Source organism: Fringilla coelebs (assembly GCF_963513975.1).
Source record: "Fringilla coelebs genome assembly, chromosome: 18".
In the NCBI taxonomy this organism is placed as follows: domain Eukaryota; kingdom Metazoa; phylum Chordata; class Aves; order Passeriformes; family Fringillidae; genus Fringilla; species Fringilla coelebs.
Genome location: NC_140044.1, coordinates 963,606 through 977,321, shown reverse-complemented (window position 1 = coordinate 977,321; position 13,716 = coordinate 963,606). Strand labels below are relative to the sequence as shown.

Here is a 13,716-nt window from a genome sequence, read left to right as displayed (position 1 = left end):
CCTGTAGATCTTGTGTGGATGGCGTGATGGGCGCTCAAACAATGCCCGCACCCGAGGCACGCCGTGGGTGTCTAGTCAGTTCTCAAGTCTCACTTGGTAATCAGTAATTAAATAAAAAGCATCCAGTGCTGAATCACTTCTAAGTCAGTGCTGATTTTTGTACAGTTGATCTTCCTCCCATCACGCCAAAGGCAAAGGAATTGCAGCTCTCACTCGAGCCAAGACAAGCTGTAATTAGCACAGAGGATATTGTTAATAGTTAAGTATAGTTTGCTGCCAGACAGTGTCTAGGCTGATTCAAGTCTTCTTGTGCTTTATCCAGCGTGTTTTGGTTTTACACTGCAGAAGGATGCAGCCTGTAAATTCAGATAGAATCTGTGATCCTGGTGCAGTAGAAGGCAGATTACAGCTATGAGAGCGAGACCAGGATAAAACCTCTTGTTCTGTCACTTTGTAATTATAACATTGAAAAGGGTTTGGACTGCTTTCCATATCTGTCTTCTACAGCTCTGTTTAATAAGCTGAGCACGGAGAAGAGTGCAAGAGACAAGGGAACAGTGATTTCTCTGGGGCTTTAAAGCTGTTGGGTTGGCTCTTTTCTCCTGGAGAAAGGGAGGAAAAACCTCCCGAAGCTGATTTCTGTTTGGAGCCGCTGTGCAGTTAATTTTACTGCTATAGATTTATGAGGTATCGCCTAAGATAATTTGTTTTCTATTGTGCATTCCTAGCATGGCTGGAGTGCCAGGCAGTGGGTGTGGGAGCGAGCCTGAGGAGTCAGGGCAAATTCATTTCAAGTCACTGGAACCAACCTAATAAAATGTATTAATCACTGGCTGGCTTTCATCACAAGGAGCTGACGTATGAGGAAGGAATGTGATAAACAATTTGATCTGAGATAAAGGTGGGGAGGGAGGCAGGCTCTTTGTGCCTGCTGTAAGGTAAGCTTATAGAGCTATTTTAGTCCCAGGTTCCGTACAACCTGTGATTCAGACCTGATCAAGCTATTCATGGCACGTTCCGTTTCTGTAAAGTTGAAAGACAGGTTGGGTTTCCTGATCTCTGAGCAGCTGGGGGAGCATTTTGGGAGGCCTTTTTTTTTTTTCTTTGTTTGTTTTGGTGTAGAAATTCCATCACTTATGTCCACTGTGCAGTATAGTGAGGTTGTGCCGTGATGTTGCTTTCCTGTCCCAGATTTCCCACATTTCAGTGGAATTGTTGTATTCCATTCAGCCCTGCTGGGAGCTCACAGAGTACTTCCAAGAATAAAGCACAGAAAATTTCTGTCAGCATAGGCTGACTGTTATTGATGATCCACCTAATCTTTTATTGCATAGTGCAGGGCTTATGCTGACTTCATATTTAACATAAAGTAGTCTTAATTTACACTGTCAGTGCCAGCTCAGAGGAGTGATTGTTAGATGTACTAGATTGTAATCTGATCTTGTCTTGGAGTTGATGAGAGACTGGAGAGTTTTTTTGATGGGGAGAGAAAACTAAAAAGGAAAAAGAGAAGCTTTATTTTCAAAATGATAATAAGGTCCTGCTTTCTTTAAAAAATAAATTCTGTACTTACAGGCTTTGATACGTTCTGCAATTTTGATACGTTAATCTTGTGTCCCAGTTACATTTCCCTACAAAGAAGCATTTTCAACAGCAGGGAATACTCTTGGATACTCCATTTTCAGAATATTAGGGACCAGCATGACCTCAAATTGCTTTTGCCCTCCCCTTGATAAGTGAGGGGTGCAGACAAACCACTGCTGCCACGAAGGCATCTGATGTTGACAAATGCAAAAATATTGCAGAGCACCACTTCCAGGTGCCCAGGAATCCAGGGAAATACATTGAATACCTTTCTGCTGATAGGGCTGATCCTGAGGCAGAAGGTGTGCGTTCACAAAGGCTGCATCAGAGGGGAGGAATCTGAGAAGGGGAGTTTGTTGCATTTTATCTCCATGGAACACACTCCATACCAACAGCTCTACACAAACACAAGAGCAAGGCTCAGCAAGTAAACCCCAGGACATGGCAACTTAGCTAATTTATTAATAACAGGAGTATTTAAATAGCACTCATGTAATAAAAATTTTATTGCTTACCCTGAAACTGTGACAGCTATAGGATTTTAATTTTGGTGGGTTATGTTTATTTGTTTGAGTTTCTAAAACGTTATTTTATTGAGGGGGGAGACAATAGTTGGGTTAGTAATGAGTTTTTGTGTTCTGTTTCTGCCTTTGCTTTCTTCTTTCTTGTCAGGAAAACTAGCAGCATTTTTTAATTCCCCACTCCTCTTCCAGGAATCTTTAGTTGTTACTTTGCTGCAATATTTATTTACCTGTCTGTGACAAAATGAATTGTTTTTAAAGCTCATATATGAGATCTTTTCCAATAAAATATTTATAGTTTTCTGGGGTTGGAGGGTTTTCTTTCATTTTGTACTTTTATTTTGTCTGCCTTTATGGGAAAGGTTGTCTTCATACTATGCTGCCTGTGAAAGAAACATTTGTTTCAGGTGTGTTATAAATCCAGTTATAAACTAGGTCCAGCAATACACTCATGACGTTTTCTGAAAATACTTTCCTAGCAAGTCATAAGCTGATACTGACACATTAATTTAAATTCTCAGAGGTTTCTAACTCAAATAATGAAAAGCTTTTAAAGCTTTTTCTTCCCCTTCATCTAGTAATCCATTTGTGTCCAATGACTCTGAATTCCTTCGGAATTCCCCCCTGTTTAAACAGGGCAGTTGTGAGCCCAGCTGACACCTCACACTTGCACTCGTGTGGGTTTAATGATTTAACTCTCCTGCCGAAGAGCTCAGAGAAGCCACGCTGGTGCTGAGCTGTCCAGCCCAATGGGTGACACTTCAGGCTTCTTTACACAAAAGAATTTGTGAACATTTGCTGCTTGGTTTTCCACTACTCACTGAGTTTTCCTGGTCCAGAATTCTGGGGGGAAAAAAGGGGCAAATCAGAGGAATAATTGTTGCAACATTTACTTTAAACTTTGTTTGGTACAGATTGGGATTTAAATTTTGTCATGTTCTTAGATAAAACCTCTGCTTAATAGGCCTTTTGGAATAAAGCCTTTGCTGTTAAGCTTATCTGGAAAACATATGATGTCTATTTGTGAAGAAAGCTTTGCCCTCTGCTAGTGACTGTCACCCAGTAAATGTGACATAAGTGACATTTAAGTGCCAGCACTGAATAAGGAGCACTTGTACCTTTTGCCACCAAGGAACATTTTTACTTGAATGGTGCTTGATAGACCTCAAAATTACAAGCAGCCTCTGTGGAGTGCCCAGTTCCATAAGCACCAGCTCCTGTTCGAGTGCCTGGAGTCCCAGCTGGAGTGGCCCAGTGTGAGGTGTCCCCTGTGCCCCAGGTGTGCGGGGTGAGCACAGGTGTTACTTTGGCCTCCCTTTGTGAGTTTGTGTAGTGCTCCCATGGCCAAATCCCTCGTGCCCCGCGCTTTGGTAGGTGCTGTTCCAGAAACCTTGCATCGAGCCCTTTTCCTGAGCTGACAAGGGTTTTGTGTTTGCCTCCTTTCAGAGCTGCTGCAGCGCATTTCTGCCCTGCGAGTCAAAGGGCTGCGGCAGAAACGCGTGGGGAGGGGAGCTCACGGCAGGGACTGCTCCCGTGTCTGACTGGCACAATGAATGCGTTTTGCCAATGATTCCTGCATATATAATGATAGCAAAAATAATGATAGCTTTTATGGAGTAACGAACCGTTCCTTGTTGAGGTCGAATTATTATCGGATGGCACACGAGTCACGCAGGAGCGCTCACCCAGAGCAGGAGCTGGCAGCACCGCAGCGCTTGAGAAGGGGATCGGCCATTCAGGAAGGGAGTCCCTGCGGACTGGCCGTGTCCGTGGCGCGGGGAGCCTGGGTCGCCGCTGTCGCGACTGTCGCCGCTGTCGCCACCGTCCGCCCCCGCGGGTGCAGCGGGAGCCGCCGCCGCCAGAGGGCGCCACGCCCGCGCTGTCCCCGTCACCCGGGGCTGCTGTCACCGGAGCGACGTCCGTTAATCACACCATTAATTACACCATTAATTACACCATTAATTACACCATTAATTACGCCATTAATTACTCTGCTAATTAATTACAGCAGCGGCCTTGGCTGCACCAGACTGCCCAGGACATTAAGCGCTCCCACAGCCTTACCTGTATTTGTACTGGCTGTGTCACATTACTGTCACTGCGTTTTAAAATGTCTCACAAAATCACAGAATGGCTCGGGCTGGAAGGGACCTTAAAGCTCATCCCATTCCACCCCCTGCCACGGACAACTTCTGTTATCCCAGGCTGCTCCAAGCCCCATCCAAGCTGGCCTTGGACACTTCCAGGGGTGGGACAACGTTCCCAGGGAAGGTGCACACCCATTTGATTTCTTTGTCGTAGACTTCTTATTGTAATAGTAAGATGAAGTTATCAACACTTTGGGAAAATGTAAAACCATCATAAGGAGCAAATTTTTTTAGGGAAATATGAAACTTTTAGTGTAATTAGATGATCAGATTAATTTAGGCTTTTTTGTCTCGGTGTTTTATGTGTCCATACACAAACAAGTCAACCCCCTGTGAGACCCCAGAGAGAAAACAGACAGGTATGTACACATTAATGCAACAGAACTGCCCCTCTTTATTAACCAGACACTGCTGGGGCAGTGGTCGTAAGTAAAACTACAAAAGTAAAGCCAAGGAGGCTTGAAAAGTAATTCAAACTTTCCATGCATGTCACATTTGGAAATACTGAATCCTGTGAGTTCAGCCACTGTCCCAGTTGTGTTGAGGTTTAGAGATACTCTTTGCTTCTGTTGGCAGGTCTCTTAGCTTCCCTCCTGAGCTATAATACCAGGAACTAAAAACTCCAGCACAGATAGATGCACAAAGAGGGAAAAATAATCATGTGCTTGGACGTGGGATGTGTATTTACAGTTCCATCTCACTATAACCCCCCCTCAGAGGCTCAGAGCAAATGCTCTGTGCAGGGATGGTTTGCTGGAACATGCTCTGCAGTTTGTTGTGTTACAGCAATGAAAGTGCCTGGTCAATATATCTGTAGACTGAGAGAGAATCCACTTCTATGCAGATCACTCCACATTATGAGGATGTAAGTAACATTCTAAAATTAAAAAAATACAAACTAGAAAGGGGTGGGGTGGAGCCACAGGCAAATGTTGGCATACATATTGCTTGCATTAGGAGCAGCAGGAATTATTGTCTCTGCAAGTCAGCCTGGTGCAAAGGATCACAGCAACAGGCCCAGCTACTGAGTTATTAGCTCTTGCTTTTATAAACAGAGCTCTGGTTTACAGCAGCCTTTCTAAAAGTCAGTTTAGTCTGGATCTTCTTGAGAAGGCTGGGCTGGTCTGCTGGTTGGCTGTCTGTAATCTGGTCCATTTAGAAAACAAACAAAAACGACTTTATTCAGGATTTAAACAATAAAGTTATGATTAATCTGATTATGCCAGAGCACTGGTGATGCTGAAGCACTAAATGTGTAATGTTGTTGCAGCCACGGTGAATGCTTTGCTGCAAAATGATCTTTGTGTATTGTTGGCTTACAGTGATGGATGTTGAGTGGCTGAATTTGGGAAGGGTTTTTGTGAAGCGTGCTGAGATCCTGGAGGAAACATACTGGCATTTTTTTATGTCCCTTTAGGTCTGAGACACATCAGAGTGTGTTTTATTTTTTCACTGTAAATATTATAATGGTGCCAGCAATGCAGTATTTACTGCTTTTCATATGCGTGAGAATACTAAACATATGTATTTCTAAAGGAAATTCCAGAAGAATGTGAAACTAGCTTGTAGCAATAATTTGTAGGTCTGTGTCCATTGTTTTCAGGAATATGTAAATTGTTACATTATAGAACTCACTTTGAACCCTGCTGCATAATTAGCTGCACTAAACATCAGTATTCAATTTGGGAAATCTGTAGCCAAGTGTTTTATTAGAGTTTCGTGGAAAAGGAGAATGTGAACAAAACCATAGAGCAAATGATCTGAAATGCAGTTAAAAATAATGAAAACCAAGCACCAGCCACATAAACACACCAGAAGAAGACACAGCAAATGAAGATCATAAAAAGTAAACTGGAATAAAAACACATAAAGCCATTCCTCAGCTGAAGTAAACGGGGACATCTGCACCAGGAGTGAGGGAACCGTGGTCATTGGTGTTTGCTGAGGGGCTGCTCTGTGAATTTTGTTAAAAGGCTCATGGTTAGGAGGAAATGGCATTAACAGTAATGGCCTTTTGGGCAACTGGTTGCACAGGGCTCCTGCAGAGATTTGGTGTTGTGACAAATGTCCTCCTACAAATCCAGCTGATTTCAGCTTGTCCCAGTGTGCTCCACCCTGCTGCGGGGCCAGCACTGGGGACAGGGACCTGCTGCAGTGCCAGCAGTGTTCCAGCACTGTCCTGAGCTGCAGGAGCTGCTGTGGCACTGTCCTCTGCCCGAGGCTGGGGCACACAGCCACTGCTGCCTGCCTCAGCAGCCTGGAAAACCCCAGGGAGCAGCAGGACAGCTGCAGTTGCACTTGCTGGGGAGGATTCTCCAGGCACTCGGTGAGTGGGATCATAACCCCCCAAAATGCCAGGAGAATCGAGCCAAGAGTTAGAGGTACAATGGCTGTACTGCCATGTACTCACCTGTACAGATCCATGGCTTTGCATCTCCTTGCTTTGTGCTCCAGGTGCCCCAGCTGTGACACCCATGGTGTGCCCCCACTGCCCTTTGCAGTGCTCCAAGCCCTGGTGTTTGAAGACCTGGTGTGAAACCCACTGTTGCTTGCATCTCAGCGCTGTTCTTTCTAACACAGATAAAACCCAGGGTGCTCAAATCGTTGGCTCAGGCAATTCCATCTGCCCATCTGGTTTTGCTCTCACTGTCATGTGTGCCAGTTCCCTCACGCCTCTCTTCACAAGCATGTTCAGCTGTGCAAGAGATCCTCCTCTGCCTCCTTCCAGACTTTCCTTCAAACATGTGCACAGGAAAATACAAATCCTGACCAACTGCATAAGGAACGGGGAAAGAAAGCAGTAACCCTGCCCTGAGAGGTTCTTGTATGGGATCTCTGGTCAGCTGGAGCTTTGAGAACACTTTGTGTGGAACACTTTGTGTGAAACACTTTGTGTTTCAGCCTCCTGCAGCGGGGTGGGTTTCAGGATGTGTGAGCTGGATGCTGCAGAGCATGGTGCAAAGGGAAGAAAACAGCATTACTAATAAAGTTATGGTAAGGGCATGGCCAAATTCCATGCAGTCAGCTCATTTTCCCCGTGGGGAGTGTCTGTCTGCCTGTGCTGTCACTCAGTCAGCACGGGGAAGTGCTGCTAGAAACCAGGGGAAAATGGAAGATAGATGAGCCACAGCAGCAGCCCAGGTGCTGTGCCCAGGCAGGGACAGGTTTGTGTGGGGTGTTTGCAAAAGGCCCGGCCAGGCATTGTTCAGAAGAGAGGTGTGAGTGCGGGGGTGCACGGGGGCAGACAAAGAGCAGAGAGATCCCAGCCTGCTTCCCACAGGACAGCTTCACCTCCTCCTGCCAGGACTGCCTGGAAGGCATCCCGAGGGCTGGCAGGAGGGAGCCCGTGCCCAAGGAGCAGCACCTGCCCGCAGAAGGAGGTCAGCAGTGGGTGCAGCAGGAAGGACTCGGAGCAGGATTGTTCAACAGAGAATCAAAGAGAGCAAATGACATCTCCCAGTACCAGCAAACCTACGGCAGGGCGGGATGGGGAGGGCGGGAGACAGTCAGAGAAAGATGTGATGATGGTGATGATGATGATGATGATGATTAGCGTTGTATGACCGAGGGCTTTAAAGGGATGGTGAAGAGGCAGTGTGGGGTGAGGGCAGAGGAGGAGGGAGCAATGGCTGGGGAAGGTGGGAAAGGCGGGATGTGGGCACGGCAGAAGAGGCCTGAGCAGAGGGGGTAAGAGCCGGGGGCAGAGGAGCGGGGGCAGTCCGGGCTGCAGGGAGGGTGTCCCGCGAACGCTGCCGCTCCGGGGCTGCGCTGCGGGAGCCGCAGCTGGAGCGAGCGCTCGGGCGCCTGGGATGCTCCTGATGAACAGCAGAGGGTCCGGGCCGTGACCGCCGGCTCGGCGTGCGCTGCAGCCGCGGGCGCGTTCCCAGCCCCCCTGCCAGCGCCAGGGGGGTCGGAGGGGGAGCGAGGGAGAGAGGGAGGGAGAGAGGGAGGGAGGGAGGGAAGGAGGGAGGGGGAGCGAAGGGAAGCAGCGAGCGGCACGGAGCGCTCGGCATCCAGCGGCAAACGAGCTCTCCGGAGCCGCGGCTTCCTGGAAGCGGAGCCCGGCTGGGCGGCGATAAGCGGCGATAAGCGGCGATAAGCGGCGGCTGTCCGAGCCCTCCCGCACCCGCCGCGACAGCCGCGACAGCCGCGACAGCCGCGACAGCCGCGACAGCCGCCACGGCAGCGGAGCCGAGCCGCGCTGCGCGCCCGCCGGCCCCAGCGCAGGTGGGGCACAGGTAGGGCACACCTGGGCACACCTGGGCACACCTGGGCACAGCTGGGCACAGAGCGGGGCTCGGGGGGCGCGGGGCACCCGCACTGCCCGCAGGGACACCAGCTGGCGGGGACACGGACAGCCGAGCAGGGATGGGTCACCCGCGGGGATGCGGTACCTGGTGTGTCAGTGGGCAAGCCTCAAAGGGTGCCAGCGCTCCTGCAGAGCTGCAGCCGCCAGAGAGGCTGGGGGCTTTTTCTCCGGGGTGAAGGCACTCCCGGCAGGAAGCAGCCCGGAACCTCGGCCGGACAGCACCTGGCTGGGGCAGGTGGAACAGCGAGAGGAGCGGGATGAGGTTTATGCCATCCCGTAGAGTTTGCCTTTTGGAGGTGTCGTGGCATGAGCTGGTTGTATTTTAGTTAACTCTCTTTGTCTGTGCAAAGATTACATTTTATTTGCCTTCTTTTTTTTTTATTGCTTATTCGTGTAAATACAACTTGAGGTTTTGGGTGACAGCCCAGTTACATTTTGATTCAGACAGAGTTTAATTTCCCCTTTTAAAAAGTGTTTTAAATAAGTTGGGCCATATGGAAGTAGAGTTGTTAATCAACCAAAGAAACTTGAAGGAGTTTGAAAAATAAGGTTATATATTTCTGGAGCCATTTCTTGAGTATTGAACCAGCACCAGTACTCAAACTCCTGATTCAGTCATTTCCTTTGTTGGGATCAAGACTTAATCTGTCCATACCTGTGTTTTCACAGCTGCAAAATGGGAGCTGCACCTATTGATGAGGTGCTTTACTTTTTTTTTTTTTTTTTTTGGAAAGCCCTTAATTAAAACCAAGAAAAACAGAGGAAGATCATTTGCAAGGGTAGTAAACAGTGCAAAATATGCCTGAGGGAATATTGCATGTTGAATGGAGAGGCTCACCAAGGATGCTGTGGCTGAAGGAGTGTGCAGTGAGGAGCTCCTCTCTGTTGTACTCCTGGGTCATGCCGTTCATCCCTTCCCTGCTGCTGCTCTGACTCCTGCACAGTGACTGACACAAGCACCACATGTGGCAGTGCAGGAAAAGGCTGCACAGACCCTGCCAAAATGGGCTGGAGCTGTGCAGTGGCAGGCCCAGCCTCTTTATGCCCCAGGTCTGCAGAGAAACGTGTGAGATGCAACACGTGTGAGCTGGTGGTGCACATTAACCTGGCAGCATTCCCCTTCAGTGAGAGCCTGGGTACCCTCTGGGGGAATGGAAGGGCTTCCCTGAGCGGGCAGGACCGGGCAGGAGCTGCAGGGGTGTTCTGTCAGCAGCACGGGCAGGGCTGTGGGGAGGGAGGCCAGGAGGAAGTTATGTAATGGATTCCCCGAGGGACAGGGGAAGATGGGATGGTTTCCTTCTGCCAGGACAAAGAGCAGCTGCACAGCTGCTCTACAATGCTCTCCCCAGCCCTGGGCTCCTGTGGAGCAATGCAGGCAGGGAGCTGGGATCCTGTAACAGCACCTCCACCAGTGCCACTTTACTCCTTCCAAGCTGATTAATTCCCTCACAAATGCTCCTCTGCAATATCCTCATAAAGAGTCTGAGAGATGGGCTAGAGCCACTCTGGCTAGAAAGGGAAACCAGGCTCAGTCTGTGGGGAGGGAAAGTTGTGATCCTCAGGGTCTGAGGAGTGACAAAGTGGGGTCACAGAGCACCAGGACAAGGCAGAGGTTCTGGTATAGAAAGTTATCCAAAATAAAGCAAGCCAGGGGGAACTGTCTCTGAAGGGTGATTAATTTGTTCTATTTGGATGAAATAAATAGAAAGGCTGGAATTGAAGGAGATAATTTGTGTAAAATAGTAGGTTTAATATTATTTGAATCTGCACACTTGATCTTAGCCAAAAGGCTGAGAAAGAGGGAGCAGACAGGGTTGAATTCTCCAGACTGTTGTTGGCCAGCGCTGGATTTTGGGAGGTGACTGGCTGGTGACAATCCAGGATTATGGACAGCAAGTTGTGCAGAGGACATCAGCCTGCCTTTAATGGCTACAGGTGCTCGGGGCCTGGCTTCAGTTCCCATCCCCGGATGCTGCCTCCAGAAGCACAAAAGGCACATACATATTTATGAAATACCAGGTCTTATCCACTTTTTTTTCAACTTTTCCATTTCTGCTGCCAGTTTATTCTCCCTGAGGACAGTCTGCTTTAAACCAGCATGTCTTCAAAGACAGAATTCCTGAAAACTATCATTTTTATTCAGTTCAACTTTTTAGAGCAAAAGCTTGGTTTTCAGACAGACAAGGCATTTAATCACCAGTAATTCAGAAGATCAGAACACTGAGATGGTCTTGTCATTAATACAGAAATACCCTAAGTGTAGTTAGCAAACAGATTTATATGTAACTGCTCTAGATGTGAATTTAGCTGTTTCAAATTAAATAATAAAAACTATTTTATGGAGAACATATGCAATTATTATTGGGACAGTAACAGTGTCAGTGACATTTTATTGCTCATGTTCTTTCCTGATCTGCTTGATGAAGTAGCAAAAATCCACTTCCATTATTTCCATAATGTAAAATCTATTGGTTCTCAAGACCTTGAAGAGCCCAGGGCTGCATGTTTTGGGAAGAATTTTTTCCACTGGAAGGGTGCTCAGGGCTTGGAGGGGCTGCCCAGGAGGGTTGGTGCCCATCCCTGGAGGTGAAAGAAGGGCTGGAGGTGGCACTCAGGGCTCTGGGCTGGGGCAGGGTGGGGATGGGCACAGCTGGGATTTGGTGTTCTGGGAGGGGTTTCCAGCTTTGGTGATTCTGTGATCCTGGGAGGGGTATCTGCTCCTCCTGGGGCAGCTGAGTTTCACAGACACTTGGGGGGTTTTGGCCTCATGTGCTCCTGACAGGTCAGGTGTGACACGGTGATGATCCAGCAGTGTTTGTGCAGCGCTGGAGATAAGAGATCAGCATCAGTCTTGCTCATTGCACGTTATGTTTATGATTAGGGCAGGAACCTTGTTCCTCTCTGCTGGATAATTGATTTATTTCACACGGTAGGAGCAGCAGTAGCAAAGCACTCATCATTTTATTTAAAAACCCCTGGCTTATAACTTGCAGGTTTGGGCTATGCATAAACATCCCTGGCTGATGTTCTGTGTGCCTGGGGAGGCAGGAGGGGCGACCTGCTTACGTGTGCTCACACATCCCTCTCTTGCAGACAGAACAACAACATCACTTTCTTTTTGCAGCATAGTTAATGTTCTGGCCCAGAATTACAGCACCAGATGTGTTGCCACAGAAACAATTTAAAGGGAGAAGGAATTGTGAGCAAATTGTCTTTCTTGTGGAAAATGTTTGAGAGCCTCTCCTTGGTTTCCCTGTTTCTATCTATGTGTGTGCACAGCAGAGAATAAGAGACAATTTTGCTTTTGTTTTGTACATCTGCTATTGGTTTAAAATTCTCTATACAGGGTTGAAAATTGAAAGATATTCTATTATGGGCGTGACTTACGTACCTCAGAGACATTTTTTATTAAATCCTGATTCATTTTTAGAAACTTTTTTCCTTTAAAAATGTGCTGTGTGCTAGCTGATTTACTTACCTCCACTTGCAACATGCTTTGGAAAATATTTCCAGTCACAGTTGTTTCTGTGAAAGTAAGAAAACATTTGACTTTATAGCTATCCCAGATTTGGATGCTGAGAATTAGGATCACATTCTCCTTACTACAACTGACATGCTGATGAAAAGAGGGAATGTTTACAGGAAATATTTTGATTTAATCTTGCCTAGGAAGCCTTAAAGTAGCCAAAGCCCTTGATTTTAGCTAGTGTTTCTTTTTCTCAAACCAGTGGACGCTTTATTCAACACACTTTTTTTTTCAGCTGTTATGAAAATATTTGTCTGAACAAAATGCAGTGTGAATTACCTCAACATGTCCTTTTGACATTCCTGACCACAGCACAGCATCTTTATCCTGCAGGTTTGCATTCTGTTTGGGGAGAGTAAGGAGAGGAACATCCAGGAGGGTCTCAGCCCTGGCAAAACTCTCAAAAGGCCACAACCCAGACATCAAGAGCCTTGTTTCCACAGCTCTTTGTGCTTCGTGCATTTGGGAGGTCTCTGTGCCTGCACATTTTGAAATACTGCTGCCTGTGGAACTGGAAGAGCCATAACTGGCTTATCTTACCAACAGCCAAGGTGAAGTTTGGCTCTCTTTGGAGTGATGGAAGATTTGCCATATGCAGTTGTATGCATGGTGCTGCCCATGATTTGGGAGGGAATGGACACACAGGGTTATCCTGAGAAACCTCCTGTCCTCATTTGTGTGTTTAGTATTCCCCTCTGTGAGAGTTATGAATGTTAAATCTATTTTCTTATAGCCAGACTTTCAAATGCCCCTGAGTCTGGAAATGCACAATTTATTCCCTTTCTTACTCATTCTTGTACAAATCTGGGATCTTCACTTTTCCTTTGATGAAAATTCTTTCTAAGAGAAATATACCCGGGTATCCCCGAGTCAGGAGCAGTTGCTTATGGTTTAGAAAGCAGTTCAGCCTTATTCCAAGTGTCCTGCCAGAGCCCTGGACTGCAGTCTGGAGCTAGGCTGCATGCCATGTCCCACACTGGAGTCCTGGCAGCTCCACAGGCATCTACATCACCCAACAAGATCTGCCAGGCCGATAAGAAACTCATTTCTCTGCTGCATTCCTTCTCCAGGCACAACTCCAGCCCTGGGTGTGGAAGGAATGCGGAGCTGGGGCTGGAGCTTGTGTCTGCACAGGTCAGAAAGGAGCTTGCAGAGGGAAGTGTGGCTCTGCAGCCCTGCTTGCCTGGGACACCTCAGCCATTTGCATCCAGGTTTCTGCCCTGGGAGCTCTTTGGGCTGGAATCAGCCTTGGTTTACAGGCTGATCCAAAGGTGCCCTTAATTAGTTCACATCTCTGCTGTCTGATCCCATGAGAAGGCAGCTTGCTGTTTCCTTAGGCAGTGGAGCTTTCCCAGACAGGCATTGTAAACTGGAAATATAGGTACTTGTAATTTTCTTGAAAACCTCCTTTGAGCCTGAAATGTCTTGTGCTTGGTTTCAATCCAGTATTGACTAAGACTGGAAAGTGTGAATAATGTCAGTTCAGCTGTATTTGAGTTATTCAAATGAATTTAAAACTATGTACTTTCCACTTACATTGTTCCATAATTCTCTGCACTTACACAACCTCTGTTTTATTATTGAAATTGCTGCAGACTTGAAGAGGGAAATATAATTTTCCAATACTGG

At 47.2% G+C, this 13,716-nt stretch overlaps 1 protein-coding gene across 1 annotated transcript in view; it reads left to right on the top strand.

Annotated features, from left to right (window-relative positions):
- Window positions 1–8,429: 8,429 nt before the first annotated feature.
- The window catches only part of RIPOR3 (RIPOR family member 3), a 40,517-nt gene continuing 35,230 nt past the window's right edge, over window positions 8,430–13,716 (top strand). Inside the window, exon 1 of the mRNA XM_084217996.1 lies at window positions 8,430–8,490. The gene's annotated coding sequence lies outside the window, so the exon portion shown is untranslated. The remainder of the gene's footprint in view (window positions 8,491–13,716) is intronic.